Here is a 17,697-nt window from a genome sequence, read left to right on the forward strand (position 1 = left end):
AGCCACCGTGCCTGGCGGAAAACATTTCAATCTTCACAACAACCATATGCAGTAAGAACTATATATACACACATATACACATACATATACATATATACACATACATATATATGTGTGTATATGTATATGCACATATATATATAATTTTTTTTTTTTTCCCTGAGACAGGGTCTTGCTCTGTCACCCAGGCTGGAGTACAGTGGCATGATCATGGCTTATAGGAGCCTCAACTTCCTGGGCTCAAGTGATCCTCCCACCTCAGCCTCCCTAGTAGCTGGGACTACAGGCATGCACTACCACACCTGGCTAATTTTTATTTTTATTTTTAGTAGAGACAGGGTCTTCCTGTGTTTCCCAGGCTGGACTCGAACTCCTGGGCTCAAGCAATCTGCCTGCTTTGGCCTCCCAAAGTGCTAGGATTACAGGCATGAGCCACCGTGCCTAGCCCAGAGCTGTTATTATTAGTACTTTACCAACAAAGAAACAGATTTATAGTAGTTATGTAACTACGATTTAACAATTAGTAATGGCTATTTGTATAACTGAAGAATCTGTATTACTGAATAGTATTAAAGAAATATAGTTTAGGCTGGGCACAGTGGCTCACGCCTGTATCCTAGCACTTTGGGATGCCAAGGTAGGCGGAGTACCTGAGTTCACGAGTTTGAGACCAGTCCGAGCAATATAGTGAAACCCCATCTCTACTAAAATACAAAAATTAGCCAGGCATGGTGGCACATGCCTATAGTCCCAGCTACTCGGGAGGCTGAGGCAGGAGAATTGCCTGAACCCAGGAGGCGGAAACTGCAGTGGGCCAAGATAGCACCCCTGCACTCCAGCCTGGGTGACAGAGCAAGACTCCATCTCCAAAGAAAGAAAAAAAGAAATATAGTTTAGGGCCAGGCACAGTAGCACATGCCTGTAATCCCAGAGGTGCCTCAGGCAAAGGCAGGTTCTGATTTGCCCTTCGTGAATCAACCAGGGCAGCTCCTCTTTTATTAATTTTATTTTCTAGGCTTCTGGATAAGCTTTGTCTTGGAAAACCAATTCTGCTACTTTAAAAAAGTCTAGGCTAGACAGAGTGGCTTACACCTGTAATCCCAGTGTTTTGGGAAGCCAAGGCAGGAGGACTGCATGAGCCCAGGAGTTCAAGGTTAGAGTGAGCTAAGATCACATCACTGCACTTCTGCCTGGGTGACAGTGCAAGATGCTATCTCAAAAAAAAAAAAAAGGCCTGGCACAGTGTCTTGCACCTGTGAGCCAAGCTACTCTGGAGGCTGAGGCAGGAGCATCACTTAAGGCCAGGAGTTTGAGGCCAGCCTGAACAACATAGTAAGACTCCATCTCTAAAAATATATCAAACATTTTTTAAATTAGCAAATAAAATTTTTTAAAAGTTAGCCAGATGTGGTGGCACGCACTTATAGTACCAGCTACTTGGGAGGCTGAGGCGGGTGGATCATGAGGTCAGGAGATCGAGACCATCCTGGCTACCACAGTGAAACCTTGTCTCTACTAAAAATACAAAAAATTAGCTGGACATGGTGGCAGGTGCCTGTAGTCCCAGCTACTCGGGAGGCTGAGGCAGGAGAATGGCACTAACCCGGGGGTGGAGCTTGCAGTGAGCCAAGATCACGCCACTGCACTCCAGCCTGGGCAACAGTGCAAGACTCCGTCTCAAAAAGAAAAAAAGAAGTTCCCATAAACATCTCTTTAGAAAAAAAAAAAAAAAAAAACCCTACACCTGCAACTCCCCATGCTAGCAGCAAACATGAACAAATCAGACCACATACATGAAACTAAAGAAGACACAGCCTGAAGAATCCTACTTAGAACAATGCTTAGAAAGGCAAGGAGACGGCCGGGCGCGGTGGCTCAAGCCTGTAATCCCAGCACTTTGGGAGGCCGAGACGGGTGGATCACGAGGTCAGGAGATCGAGACCATCCTGGTGAACATGGTGAAACCCCGTCTCTACTAAAAAATACAAAAAACTAGCCGGGCGAGGTGGCGGCGCCTGTAGTCCCAGCTACTCGGGAGGCTGAGGCAGGAGAATGGCGTGAACCCGGGAGGCGGAGCTTGCAGTGAGCTGAGATCCGGCCACTGCAACTCCAGCCCGGGAGACAGAGCGAGACTCCGTCTAAAATAAAAAAAAAAAAGAAAGGCAAGGAGACAAATCATTACTAAAGACATCCACAGAGTTGTCATTACCACAATACAGAAGTTGCCCCATTTCATCAGAATGAAAATGACAATTTGCTGAGGGAAAAAAATCTCCTTTCTATTTTTCTAAGTTTCTCTAAAAAGATGGCTGTTTTTTTGCAAGTTGACTGATCTACAATAAATTGAACTATTAAGTGTACTCCAAAATCAAGAAAATGACTCTAATGCAGATGCCTCAGAAGTGGTAACAATGTTGTCTTGGCAAATAAATGCTGTTATCATTCAATAGCTGCAAAACTGTTTAAATCTGTCAGTACAATGAATGCCAAACAAGTCCTGCATAATTGTGAACAGGCTGTAGGCTCATTTCTCTCTTTGCGTTTTGATGACTTTTTGCTAAACTGAATGCGAAATCCCCAAGGATCGCAAGGAACAGACCCCTCCACTAAATGTCTGGTTGCCATCTGTTCTTAGTGTGAAAAGAAAGGCGTGGGTCTGAAAGAACAGGGCCTAGCATACAGATGGAGGTGCTGTTCCATCAGTCCCTCTCCTGCCTCTGTTCCCAGAGAATGCACCAAGTGAGAGTCACTTGAGACCAAACACATCTCATCCTCTTTGCAACTCCACCACTTCCAAAGGAAAGTGTTTGTTGTCTGATACATTTCCAAAGCTGGAAATCTCAGAAGAAGAAAGAAAGGAAAGCTAAATCATACTTATACCTTCATAATACCATTTTTTTTTTGAGACTGGGTCTCAGTCTGTTGCCCAGGCTGGAGTGCAGAGGTATGATCATAGCTCACTGTAACCTCAAATTCTTGGACTCAAGCATCCTACCACCTCAGCTTCCTAAGTAGCTGGGACTACAAGCATCACATGCCACTATGCCTGCTAATTTTATTTTATTTTATTTTATTTTTTAAAAAATTTTTGTAGAGACAGGGTCTCACTCTGTTGCCAGGGCTGGTCTCGAACCCTTAGGCTGAAGTGATCCTTCTGTCTCAGCCTCCCAAAGTGCTGGAATTACAGGCATAAGCCACTGCGCCTGGCCTATGATTTTATAAAAGCTGTAATAGAAAGAAATGATCATTGTTTTTATTTTTACTCTAAAATGTAAAGCCCATTCTAGGAATGCAAATGGACTTCTAGTAACTAGAGCCCAGAGAGAGAAAGTAGAAAAACTGATAAGACCCAGATAAGTATTTTTGATCATGTGTGACCACAAGCCATGAACAAACATGGACTGTTTGGGCTGTGAAGCAACTGTATGTCAGAAATGCAGTTACTCTGAAAGTTCCCTGAACATGTCAACACTCAGCTGCCTGCGTTTCATGGACCCACTTCTTTTCTAATGCCAACAGTATGCCTCTTCTGCAGAGACCAACTGGCCTCTCCAAAGACCTCCCTACCCACTATTCCAACAGTCCTTGGTATGCCTCATCCCAAGCCTGCTCCTCTAGAGAAGCCAGGGCAATGTCAAGGGCAGAAAGCACAACTCAGAAGGAAAGCAGATGTGTGCACTGTTGACAATATAGAAACACGCAAAGTTTCAAGGGAAGGCAGCAGTTTAGTGTTTAAAGTGTCCAAGACACCCAGGAATTCAAAATCCAAACTGCCGCCAGTTAGTCTTGACTAAAGTAAACAAATTAAGCTCAGAAAACCCAATTACCAAGCCATGGCAAAGCCCAGAAATCTCTCATTACAAGAACATTTTCAATCAAGTCAAAACCACTGAGTAAAATTAGCTGGGAAAAAAAAAAGTTAAATCAGAACACCGGATGTGTGTGTGTGTGGCTGTAGTGGTGGGGTGGGAGGTGAGGAGAGCTACTGGGAATAGCCTCTTTTCTTTTCCTGGCAGCTGTTCCATGACAGATTGTTATAAATAACACAATCTGGCAACTGATTTCTTATGACAAGGAGAAAGAAAAACACATTTACTCCCTTGGAAAAAAAACTGTCAGGGCAAGGTAACTACCATACTTCTACTCACCCAGTGCTTCCACAAATAATGGCTATGATCCAAATCACCAGCCTGCATGCCACCCCTGCCCATATGGAACTCATGAATTCAGCTACTTGGTGTGACTACTAAGGTTACAATTTACATTTTCCTACGTGGTCCAATCCCAATCAAATCCCCAAGAGTAGTTTGTGTGTTTTTTCTTTTCTTTTCTTTTAGACAGGGGGTCTCCCTGTATTGCCCAGGCTGGTCTCAAACTCCTGGGCTCAAGGAATCCTCCTGCCTCAGCCTCCCAAAGTGTTGGGATTACATGCATGAGTCACTGCCCCGGCATAGTTTGTGTACTTTAATAAACACCAAAGGTTAACTGCAATGGAGACCCCAGTTTTGGTTTAAAATGCTTGGAAAAGATTCTAGTCTATAGTCCTCAAAGTGCAAGGCCAAGGGCCAACTGCCACATTGTTTTCACTGAAGTTGGGGTAGTAGGTCTAGGAAGGGAAACGACCAACTCAGTCAGTAAGAAAGAAATGTGATAATCCTTGGGCTCACAGCTAAATATTCTTACTATATTCCTTAGTTTAATCATGGTGTTGCTACCATCCAGAATTGATGCCAGAAATCCACCCATAGTCCAGGACGGAAGTCCTCCCTCTCCTGCCTGTCCCCTACTCTTCCCCTATTGCACTGCCTTAGTTCAGCTCTCAAAATCTTTTTCCAGTCTCTTGGCTGGTGTCTCTCTTGCTCCAGTTTTCCTTATTCTAATCCATACTCTAATTTCTACTGCATATGTCATTTTCCTGCTTAAAGACACCCTAAAACGGTGTTTTCCAAACAATAAGTTGAACTTATTGACACTTACTTTAAAATTTTTTTAAAAATATACAGATCACTATACGATATGCTCTTTATATAATATATATGTAAAGATAGATATTTAAAAAGGAAGAAATAAAACATTTAAAAACTAGAAATTCTAATATTTTCCTCTAGTACTTAATTCTGTACACCACCTATTTTGGAGATCGCTGCTCAACAAGATTAAGTTGGAATTCCTTAGTATGACATTAAGGGTCTTCAAAATATGACTCCACCTACCTAATTCAGTCTTCTCTCACACAATTCCCCTCCACAGAGCCAATGTTAACTTTTTTTTTTTTTTTGAGACAGAGTCTCGCTCTATTGCCCAGGTTGGAGTAAAATGGCACGATCATGGCTCACTGCAACCTCTGCCCCACAGGTTCAAGCAATTCTTGTGCCTCAGCCTCCTGAGTAGCTGGGATTACAGGTGCGTGCCACCATGCCCAGCTAATTAGTACATACAGTATTTCACCATGTTGGCCAGGCTGGTTCTCAGACTCCTGACCTCAAGTGATCCTCCTGCCTTGGCTTCCCCAGGTGCTGGGATTACAGGCATGAGCCAACGCACCTGGCCGCCAGTGTTACTTTGATAGAGTCGACTGCCAATAATGCATTTCCTAGTCTGTCTTCCTACTCTATTATATATTTATCCATCAAAATTCAGGTATTGTCACAGTTACTAGAAAGGGCAATTATCTTCCCTAGAGATGATGCATTTTCTGATCCATTACAGACCTTAAATCACTAATTGGATTACATATATATTTTTTTCCATCTAGACTTTGCCCTCCATAAGGAGCCCCTTTATCTTTGTATACCCAGAGTTCAACCCAGTGCCGGCAAACACGCATGAGTAAATGTCAGTAATTTTCCTGTTATCTCCTTCTCTTTAATTTGACTCAAATATTAAAACATCTGATTTTAAATGTTTAGAAACAGTATACATTCTGACAGAGGTGAGTGCTCCCTTTGTAGAGACTGACTATTCAGAGTTAGGACAGGGGCCACAGAGACAACTTTGCAGTTCCCCAACGCAAGAAGGTAGGAAATGAACCTGCTACTTCCCAAGAAGCAAAAGGCAGAGATGTCTAAGGAAAGAAATCAAAAGCAGCTGTCCTGGAGGGCACGGCTGAAGAATGACGATATGCTTGCTAGGATTTACAACTTAAAATGAAGGCTCAACATTTATGGTTCTAATATTCATAATTCATTCATATCCTCAAAGGAAATTTTCCTCTTCAGATTAAGAACAAATAGAGGAATTGTATTCTTCCTTCCTGTGTGAAGCTAGGAAAGAAGCACCTAAGAATATATTCATTTTTAATTCTGTTCAAATGAGTTCCCTATAAAAATGCCTGTCACTTCTCTTCCAGGATTTAGATTTATGCAATTTAATTTTCATCTCTAAATGCACTGACTTGGAATAGAAAAAAACAAGAGTTTTTTTTGTTCTCCCAAATGAAACTTTCACTCTAAAGGGAAGTTCATTAACAATGAGAAAAATACAATACATCTTTTTAAAACTTAGGGTTGGCTGAGCATGGTGGTTCACGCCTGTAATCCCAGCATTTTGGGAGGCGAAGGTGGGAGAAGTGTTTGAGGCCAGGAGTTTGAAACCAGCCTGGGCAACATAGCTAGACCTTATCTCTACAAACAATTTTAAAAATTAGCCAGGCATGGTGGTGCAAGCCTGTAGTCCCAGCTATTTGAGAGGTTGAGGCAGGAGGATCATTTGAGCCCAGGTTTCAGACTGCAGTGAGCTATGACGGTGCCACTGCACTCCAGCACCCGTGACAGAGTGAGATCCTGTTTCTAAAAAATAAACAAACAAAAATTCAAGACATAACAATGTAAGCATGTTATTTAGCGACATACAGATAAAAAACAAAGTAGCTAAAAGAAGAGAACCTTTAGGGTTAGGGATATGGGGTGGGGGTGGTCAGGGGACTATATTTTTAGGAACAAAGCTTGAATTACTGAATTATTTAAATTATTAAATTATTAATTTATTAAATTATATTGAATTATTTAAGTGATATGTACGTATAACTTCAATAAGTATAAGGTGTTTATTTATTTATTTATTTATTTTTGAGACAAGATCTTTGCTCTATTGCCCAGACTGGAGTGCAATGGTGCAATCTCAGCTCACTGCAACCTCCACTTCTGGGGTTCAAGAGATTCTCGTGCCTCAGCCTCCAGAGTAGCTAGGATTACATGCATGTGCCACCGTGCCTGGCTGATTTTTGTATTTTTAGTAGAGACAGGATTATGCCATGTTGGCCAGGCTGGTTTTGAACTCCTGGCCTCAAGTAATCCACCCACCTCGTGCTCCCAAAGTGTTGGGATTATAGGCATAAGCCACTGCACCTGGCCAGTATGAGTTTTTAAAAAAAGATATTAGGACTATTTTCTTATCTCTCTTTTTAAAAAAAATTACTTCAGTGACTTTAACATCCTTATGGCTGAAACTCCATGACTTCATCATTTTCAATTATTTTTTTCTCCTTCTCACCTTAGTCACTCAACCACTTTGTTATACCCTACTTCTTGGCATTACCAATAACTGCACCAACTCCAAAATCTCACTTTAAAATATCCTATTAATTCATGTAACACACATATATTGAACCCCGAATATGGCCAGGCATTACAGAGATACAGCAATGAACAAACAAAAATCCCTGACCTCAAAGAGTTTACATCCTATTGTCTGATCACCACCTTCTTCTATTTTTCCAACTCACTGACTTTTTACTCTGGCTCCAGCAATTCTGATTCTAACAGGATCCTCAATCCATTTGTTACATTGATTTATCACACCCTAATTCCTTTGGTGGTCTCATTTATATAGCTTATGGTGGTCCATCACTATAAATACTCCTTCATACACATCACCATCGTCCTTACTACTCTCATCCCTTGTACTCACCAGGTAAAGATGCTAGTTAAATCCTAACTCTCTGCCTACTTTGCATATGAACCCAAGAAGCTAAACATGGATAGAAAAAACTCGTAACAGCACTGGCTAGTCTCCTTTTAAACTGATAACCCAAATCTCAAGGGGATCCTGCGCACTATCCAGCAATACATTTCCTAGCCCATTAACTTTTACATTCTCAGAGACAATTTCACATATTCTCATCCTTCCTTAAAACTTCAGCAGCTTCTCCCTTCCTCTTTTTTTTTTTTTTTTTTTTTTTTTGAGACGGGGTCACGCTCTGTCACCTAGGCTGGAGTGCAGTGGCTCAATCTCGGCTTACTGCAGCCTCAGCTTCACAGGTTCAAGCAATTCTCCCACCTCAGCCTCCCAAGTAGCTGGGATTACAGGGGCGCACCACCATGCCTGGCTAATTTTTGCATTTTTAATAGAGACCATGTTTAATTTCACCATGTTAGCCAGGCTGGTCTTGAACTCCTGACCTCAGGTGATCCACCTGCCTTGGCCTCCCAAAGTGCTGGGATTACAAGCATGAGCCACTGAGCCTGGCCCTACTGACTCTTAACTGGTGGCTTTACATCTTATTTCAATAAGAAAACATAAGCAATTAGAAGCAGCAAACATCTTTCTGACACAAAATTAATTAATCTATATGCATTACATATTATACATTCTGCCTATACAATAAATTAAATGTCCTTTCTCCAATCTTTTTTTTTTTTTTTGAGACGGAGTCTCGCTCTGTCCCCCAGGCTAGAGTGCAGTGGCACGATCTCGGCTCACTGCAAGCTCTGCCTCCTGGCTTCACGCCATTCTCCTGCCTCAGCCTCCTGAGTACCTAGGACTACAGGCACCCGCCACCACACTCAGCTAATTTTTTGTATTTTTAGTAGAGATGGGTTTTCACCGTGTTAGCCAGGACGGTCTCGATTTCCTGACCTCGTGATCCGCCCGCCTCGGCTTCCCAAAGTGCTGGGAGTACAGGTGTGAGCCACAGCGCCTGGCCGTCCTTTCTCCAATTTAAGGGAAACCCATCCACTCGTGCACCAGATCACATTCCCTCTCATCTACTCAAAAAACTGCATAAGGGCAGGAACTTTGTTTTACGCTATGTTCATCCCAAGCATATATCATACAGTGATTAGTTCCTTGCAGGTAACAAAAATATAGTTGTTGAATCGAATAATTGAATGCTTTCTTTTCTCTATCATCAATTTATTCCTCTCCTCTTGGAATCACTCCCATCAGTATAGAACATATAAAAATCCTTAAAAAAACACAACTTGCCTCCATAAGTGTAAAAAAAAAAAAAAAAACACGCAAAACCCAGAAAACACACACTTTATTTTTATAAGCTGGGCAAGGAAGTACTTTTTTGTATCACACTCTTTTATAGGTATGAAATTTTTCATTGAAAAAAACGAACAAAAAAAGAACCAGCCTCACTCTGGTCCCATTTCTGCCCTGTTTTTCATCTTCCTTCATATCATAATTTCTCAAAAAAAGTTAGCTGTCTCACTGTCTTCATTTTCTCATTCCTCTCCCATTCTCTCTAATCAGGCTTTTGTCCCTACCACTCCAGCAAGGGTTTAAGTCATCACTGAACCTAACTTGCCAATTCTTATTATTAATATCAGTTGTTGCCAGGTGCAATGGCTCATGCCTGTAATCCCAGCACTTTGGGAAGCTAAAGTGTCGTATCACTTGAGCCCAGGAGTTCGAGACCAGCGTGGGCAACATGGCAAAAAAAACACAAAAATTTAGCCATCTCTACAAAAAATACAAAAATTTAGCCAGGTGTGGTGGTGTGTGCCTCTAGTCCCAGCTACCAGGGAGGCTGAGGTGGGAGGATTGCTTGAGCCCAGGAGGTCGAGGCTACAGTGAGCCATGATCATGTCACTGCACTCCAGCTTGGGCGTTGGAGTGACATTCTGTCTCAAAAATAAATTATTAAAATAACAGCATTTACAACAGGGATGTCAGTCATATCAATAAATGGAAATGAGCATAATTCACTCATTGAAAGTGAAAGATTTTCAACTGGCTTGAAAATAAAATCTAACTCCATGCTGTATACAAGAGATAGACCTAAATCAGAGATTTAGAAAGGTTAAAAATTGTTTAAAAAGCAAACATATACCAGGCAAATGGAAACAATAAGAAAGTGATCCTGCTATCAAAGTAGAATTATGCCAAAATCATTAAATAAAACAAAAGATATTTTATAACGCTAGAAGCCAAAATTAAAAGTGAAGATACAATAATTCTTCATATCTATGCAGCAAAAAAGACAAAACTACTCATAGAAAGCAAAAACATCAGGAGATGAATTACGAAATCAATAGAATTGTCTGGCTATACAGGCTCTTTTTGGTTCCATATGAAATTTAAAGTAGTTTTTTCTAATTCTGTGAAGAAAGTCAATGGTAGCATGATGGGGATAGCATTGAATCTATAAATTACTTTGGACAGTATGGCCATTTTCACGATATTGAGTCTTCCCATCCATGAGCATGGAATGTTTTTCCATTTGTTTGTGCCCTCTCTTATTTCCTTGAGCAGTGGTTTGTAGCGCTCCTTGAAGAGGTCCTTCACATCCCTTGTGAGTTGTATTCCTAGGTATTTTATTCTCTTTGTAGCAATTGTGAATGGGCGTTCACTCATGATTTGGCTCTCTGTTTATTACTGGTGTATAGGAATGCTTGTGATTTTTGCACATTGATTTTGTATCCTGAGACTTTGCTGAAGTTGCTTATCAGCTTAAGGAGATTTTGGGCTGAGAGGACGATGGGGTTATCTAAATATACACCCATGTCGTCAGCAAACAGAAACAATTTGACTTCCTCTCTTCCTATTTGAATACACTTTATTTCTTTCTCTTGCCTGACTGCCCTGGCCAGAACTTCCAATATTATGTTGAATAGGAGTGGTAAGAGAGGGCATCCTTGTCTTGTGTTGGTTTTCAAAGGGAATGCTTCCAGCTTCTGCCCATTCAGTATGATATTGGCTGTGGGTTTGTCATAAATAGCTCTTATTATTACGAGATACGTTCCATCAATACCTAGTTTATTGAGAGTTTTTTTAGCATGAAGGGGTGCTGAATTTTATTGAAGGCCTTTTCTGCATCTATTAAGATAGTCATGTGGTTTTTGTTACTGCTTCTGTTTATGTAAAGGATTACGTTTATTGATTTGCGTATGTTGAACCAGCCTTGCATCCCAAGGATGAAGCTGATTTGAATGTGCTGGCTGGAGGCATCATGCTACCTGACTTCAAACTATACTACAAGGCTACAGTAACCAAAACAGTACGGTACTGGTACCAAAACAGATATACAGACCAGTGGAACAGAGGCCTCAGAAATAACACTACACATCTACAACCATCTGATCTTTAACAAACCTGACAAAAACAAGAAATGGGGAAAGGATTCCCTATTTAATAAATGGTGTTGGGAAAACTGGCTAGTCATATGCAGAAAACTGAAACCGGACCCCTTCCTTACACCTTATACAAAAATTAAATCAAGATGGATTAAAGACTTAAACATAAGTCCCAAAACCATAAAAACCCTAGAAGAAAACCTAGGCAATACCATTTAGGAGACAGGCATGGGCAAAGACTCCACGACTAAAACACCAAAAGCAATGGCAATAAAAGCCAAAATTGACAAATGGGATCTAATAAAAGAGCTTCTGCATAGCAAAAGAAACTATCATCAGAGTGAACAGGCAACCTACGGAATGGGAGAAAATTTTGCAATCTATCCATCTGACAAAGGACTAATATCCAGAATCTACAAGGAACTTAAACAAATTTATAAGAAAAAAACAACCCCATCAAAAAGTGGGCAAATGATATGAACAGACACCTCTCAAAAGACATTTATGTGACCAACAAACATATGAAAAAAAGGTCATCATCACTGGTCATTAGAAAAATCCAAATCAAAACCACAATGAGATGCCATCTCATGTCAGTTAGAATGGCGATCATTAAAAAGTCAGGAAACAACCAGATGCTGGAGAGGAGGTGGAGAAACAGGAACGCTTTTACGCTGTTGGTGGCAGTGTAAATCAGTTCAACTGTGGTGATTCCTCAAGGATCTAGAACCAGAAATATACCATTTGACCCAGCAATCCCATTATGGGGTATATACCCAAAGGATTATAAATCATACTACTGTAAAGACACATGCACATGTATGTTTATTGCAGCACTGTTCACAATAGCTAAGACTTGGAACCAACCCAAATGCCCATCGATGATAGATTAGATAAAGAAAATGTGGCACACATACACCATGAAATACTATGCAATCATAAAAAAAGGATGCGTTCACGTCCTCTGCAGAGACATGGATGAAGATGGAAACCATCATTCTCAGCAAACTAACACAGGAGCAGAAAACCAAACACTGCATGTTCTCAGTCACCAGAGCCCGTCCGGGGTGGGGGGACTAGGAGAGGGATAGCATTACGAGAAATACCTAATGTAGATGTAGGTTGATGGGTGCAGCAAACCACCATGGCACATGTATTCCTATATAACCTGCAACTTAAAGTATAAAAAAAAAAAAACAATAGAAAACACTAATAATAGGGAGCTTTAACACACTACTATTAGTAAAAGACAGATGAAGTGGATAAAAAATAAAAGTGGATATAGAAAATTTAACAATATGATCAATAAGATTTTATGGCTATATATATGTATATGTATATATGTGTGTATATAAATTGACTTGGGTTGGGAATTTAGTATATGATAATCATGAAACTTAAATAACAAGGGCAAAATGAATATTTTAATAAATGGTGATGGGAAACTGAATAAGTATTTGGAAAAAGGATAAAATTAGATCCACTGTTCATACGGTACACAAGACAAACGTCAAATGGATCAGAGACCTAAATGTAAAAAAGTGAAACTATACAAGTACTAGAAGGAAACAAAAGTAGGTTTCTCTATGACCTAAATGTGGGAAGAAACTTTCTAACTATTATTCAAAATCCAGATGAATTGAAGATTATTAAATTTGGCTACATAAATATAAAAACAAGGCTGGGAGTGGTGGCTCATGCCTGTAATCCTAGCACCTTGAGAGACCCAAGGTGTGAGGATTACTTGAGCTCATGAGTTCGAGACTAGCTAGTCTAGGCAACATCAAGACTCTGTCTCTACAAAAAAGAAAAAAAATTAGCCAGATGTGGTGACGTGTGCATGTAGTTCCAGCTACGTGGGAGGCTGAGGTAGGAAGATCACTTGAGCTCAGGGGATGGAGGCTGCAGTAAGGCGAGATCGTGCCATGGCACTCTAGCCTAGGCGACAAAGGCGACAGGGCAAGACCCTGTATCAAAACAAAACCAAAAAGTTTTCCATGCCCCCAAACACCACAAAGTCAAAAGACATCAAACTGCTACGGTTATAGAACTTCTCAAATTCAAGAGGGAAAACAACAAAAACTGAAGGTACTTTTAAAAATGAGAAAAAATAAAGTACATGAACAATTTACAAAGAAAGATCACAATGTGTTCAATTTTTAAATGGTCCTTAAACATATAAAAGGATATTTAACTTCACTCATAATAAGAAAAATGCAGCTCACACCTGTGATCCCAGTACTTTAGGAGGCAGAGGCAGGCAGATCACTTGAGCCCAGGAGTTCGAGACCAGCCTGGCCAACATGACAAAATCCGATCTCTACCAAAAATACAAATATCAGCGCATGGTGGCATGTGCTGTAATCCCAGCTACTTTGGAGGCTGAGGCAGGCGAAGTTTGCAGTGAGCTGAGATTGCGCCATTGCATTCCAGCCTGGGTGACAGAGTGAGATTCCAACTCCAAAAAAAAAAAAGAGAAAAGAAAAAGAAAAACGCAAATTAAAATTAAAATGACTCTGAGCTATCATTTCTCACCAATTAGACTGGTAAAATAAAGTAGGGCAACTCATTAGCTTGGTGAGTCCATGTGGAAATAAACACTCTCATATATTGTAGCTAGGAATGCTAACTAGTACAACACTTTTGGATGGAAATTTGGTAATTTTAAACAAAGCTACACGTGCAGTTTTATCCTTTGACCCAGTAATCCCACTTGTAAGAATTTATCATACAACAATATCAAACTACTAATTTCAAAGTTATTCATTGCAGCAAAATATTGGAAGCTACCTAAAAACCCAAACATAGGAGTTGGTTGAGTAAAATATGTACAATGACTTTTTTTCCCTCTCCATTTTGGTAGGCTGGGTGAAGATGAAATTCACTGAGGAGGGAAGGCCTGGGTCTGCAGCACCCTGTGTGCCAGTCCAGAACTGGCCTATCTACAGACCCCCTGAAAATCAAATGGGCTTGGATTTGGACATTCTCAATAAAAAGGGTTAAAGGCTGATGGGATCTAAAGCCTGGTACTTGAATTTTGAGCAAGATAAGCTGCCTTAAGTTCTCTTCATTACACAGACGATCCTAGGTAATTGATAGATCCTGTGGTTCAACTTGATTTCTAGATAGAAGCTGGATTCATGTGATGCCAGAGAAGTAAAATTCCAAGAGACCGAAACCAGAGCTGAGTCTCACTGTTCCAGTCTGGACCTCTTTGGTGCTGTAAATCCTGTGTATACAGTAGATGATTATTGCATTTTTCTTTTATGGACTCTCTTCAGCTTCTGGAGTCCTCATTATCCTATTATGTCTTTGTGTGAAGACATGCTGCTTTGTAATTATCGAAAGTGTCGCATCAAACTCTGGCTATGCATGGGTCACTGCCTGCTCTCACGTCTTCTGTGATCAGCATGGCAGTGGTGAGTTAAGTTGCTCACCAGCTATCTGTGATGCCTGAAAAGTACCCTTTCTGGAAAGCTAGATATTGTCCACACAGAACTCAGTCCATCAGAGAAATATAAAGCTATGGTATTGGCAGGACTGCGACAAGAGATCGTGTAGGACATTAACTCCCGAGCAGTGGCCTTCAGGACATATCAGGTACATCAGGAACGTCTCTATCAAGAACACAATTTCATCAAGGCTGAGGGCCATCTGAAACAGATGGATAAGATATATACTCAGCAAATACAAAGCAAGGATGTAGAATTGATCTCTATGAAAGGGGAGGTCACCTCCATGAAGAAAGTGCTAGAAGAATACAAGAAAAAGTTCAGTGACATCTCTGAGAAACTTAAGGAACGCAATCTTCAGTATCAAAAGCTCCAAGGCCTCTATGATAGCCTTAGGCTATGTAACATCCCTATTGCTAACCATGAAGGCACCTTGAACCATCTGTGATTGCACAGTCTGGTGTTTTTGGCTTCCCATTAGGAATAACAACCCCAAGTTTCCTTTGGATAGTACACCTGTTTGAAATCGGGGCGATGGAGATTTTCAGTTCAGACCATTTTTTTGTAGGCTCTCCCATAGCACCTGAACCCAGCAACAGCTTATTTAGTTTTGCCTCTCCAAGTGGCGAATTAGAGCAGCAGCAAGTTTCTAGCAGGGCCTTCAAAGTAAAAAGAATTTGAGCCAGGAATGGTGTCACACACCTGTGATCCCAGCTACTTAGGAGGTTGAGGCTGGGAGGATCACTTGAGCCCAGGAGTCTAAGGCTGTAATGATCTAAGATCATGCCACTGCACTCCAGCCTGGGCAACAGAGTGAGACCCTGTTTCTAAAAAATGTAAAGATAATTTCCTTAACTTTACAGAATGTTTCTATGTTCACCTTCAGTAATTTCATTTAGCAAATCTTTTATCTAGATAGGACACCCCAGTCTCCCTGTGCTTTTAAGTCTCTGAAGTTGTCTTCACATTATCAACATAACAAACTCATTGGCAATGGGGAATGGCTTAGAGTCTGGTTTCTCTATTATTTAAAGCATGAGCATTTTATTAATCTCAATTTCATTGTGAACTGCTGAATTTTCATCCCTAGTGAAAAGGTCACAATAGTATTTGTTTCAACTCTCGGCTGTTTCTGACTAAGCTATGTTGTTTATGCCTTAAGTACCTTTGTTATATGCCATGTCACTTTGAATTCTGGTATTTATGCATATCTGTATATGTAAGTATGTTAATTTACACTGATATTTTGCTGTATTTGCCAGTATGTTTATGTGAAAAATGGAAAATGGTGGGTGATATGTGGCTTGTTATTTGAGTATGTGTATTTATTTGTATATATTTATGTATTTACCTTCATATTAACTTGTTTGGAGGTGTGTTTATGTCAGTGAATAAGAGTACAATTTGATGCATGTATGTTCAGTCCCTGTTTGTATTTAAAAATAACTCACATTGATCAAGTTATTTTTAAAAGTTGACTTTTCTGGCATTTACAGTTAGCCCTCTGTATCCAAATGTGCTGCATCCGCAGATTCAGCCAACCATATATCAAAAATATTCTAGAAAAAAATGAAAATAATAATATAAAAATAAAAAATACAAATTAAAAACTAATACCGTTTAAAAACCAATACTGTACAACTACTATTTGGATAGCATTTACGCTGTAGGTATTATAAATAATTTAGAGGTGATTTAAAATATTTGGGAGAATTTGTAGGTTATATGCAAATACCATGCCATTTTAAAAAAGCGACATGAGCATCCAAGGATTTTGGTATCTGTGAGGGTTCCTGGAACCAATATCTCAAAGCTACCAAAGGACGACTGTATTTTAAAATAAAGCTACTTCTTTCTTTACCTTTTTGTCAACTGTTGCCTTTGGTTTACTTATTCAGGAATGTATTTCTGCAGAAAGTTTACCAATGTGTTACTGACCTCAAGAGACTGTTAAAATAATTTAAAAGATTTTTAAAAATATATGTACAATGAGGTACTATGTAGCTGTTAAAAAAAATCTGGTCAAGCAGTCTCTTACACTTGTCATCCCAGCAGTCTGGTAGGCTGAAGCAGGAGGATTGCTTGAGGCCAGAAGTTCAAGAGCAGCCTAGACAACAAAGCAAGACCCCCTTTCTTTTTTTTTTTTTTTTTTGAGACGGAGTCTCGCTCTGTAGCCCGGGCTGGAGTGCAGTGGCCGGATCTCAGCTCACTGCAAGCTCCGCCTCCCAGGTTTACGCCATTCTCCTGCCTCAGCCTCCCGAGTAGCTGGGACTACAGGTGCCCGCCACCTCGCCCGGCTAGTTTTTTGTATTTTTTAGTAGAGACGGGGTTTCACGGTGTTCGCCAGGATGGTCTCGATCTCCTGACCTCGTGATCCGCCCGTCTCGGCCTCCCAAAGTGCTGGGATTACAGGCTTGAGCCACCGCGCCCGGCCACAAGACCCCCTTTCTACAAAAAATAAAAAAAGATCAGCTGGGAGTGGTGGTGAGTACCTCTAGTCCCAGCTACAGGCTTGAGCCCAGGAGGATGAGGCTGCAGTGAACCATGATCGTGCCACTGCACTCCAACCTGGGCAACAGAGTGAGACCCTGTCTCAAAAAAAAAAAAAAAAAAAAAGGCTCCATTAACTGAAATGGAGTGATTTCCAGGATATACTGTCAAGTGAAAAACAGGGCTGGGTGCAGTGGCTCATCACACCTGTAAACCTAGCACTTTAGGAGGCGGAGACAGGAGGACTGCTTGAGCCCAGAAGTTTGAGACCAGCCTGGGTAACACAGTAAGACCTCATCTCTACAGAAAGAATTTTTTAAATTAGGCAGGTATGGTGGTGTGTGCCTGTATTCCCAGCTACTTGGGGCTGAAGTGGAAGGATCGCCTTGTTTATTTCTCTCTCCTTATAGAGTAGATCTAAGAGGACAAGTATCTTTTTTATCTGGATTACCACT

The 17,697-nt window shown here is 40.7% G+C and overlaps 2 protein-coding genes and 1 pseudogene across 4 annotated transcripts in view; 2 read left to right on the forward strand and 1 right to left on the reverse strand.

Annotated features, from left to right (window-relative positions):
* The window catches only part of EIF2B3 (eukaryotic translation initiation factor 2B subunit gamma), a 349,397-nt gene that overhangs the window by 97,479 nt on the left and 234,221 nt on the right, over window positions 1-17,697 (reverse strand). The window lies entirely within an intron of this gene.
* UROD (uroporphyrinogen decarboxylase) overlaps window positions 1-17,697 on the forward strand; it is a 133,412-nt gene that overhangs the window by 57,101 nt on the left and 58,614 nt on the right. The gene's annotated exons all lie outside the window — the stretch shown is intronic.
* LOC126960713 (E3 ubiquitin-protein ligase CCNB1IP1-like) lies at window positions 14,087-15,433 on the forward strand (annotated as a pseudogene). The gene has a single exon (XR_007728091.1). The product of XR_007728091.1 is annotated as an E3 ubiquitin-protein ligase CCNB1IP1-like (transcript).

The sequence above is a fragment of the Macaca thibetana genome, chromosome 1 (assembly GCF_024542745.1).
Source record: "Macaca thibetana thibetana isolate TM-01 chromosome 1, ASM2454274v1, whole genome shotgun sequence".
Taxonomy (NCBI): domain Eukaryota; kingdom Metazoa; phylum Chordata; class Mammalia; order Primates; family Cercopithecidae; genus Macaca; species Macaca thibetana.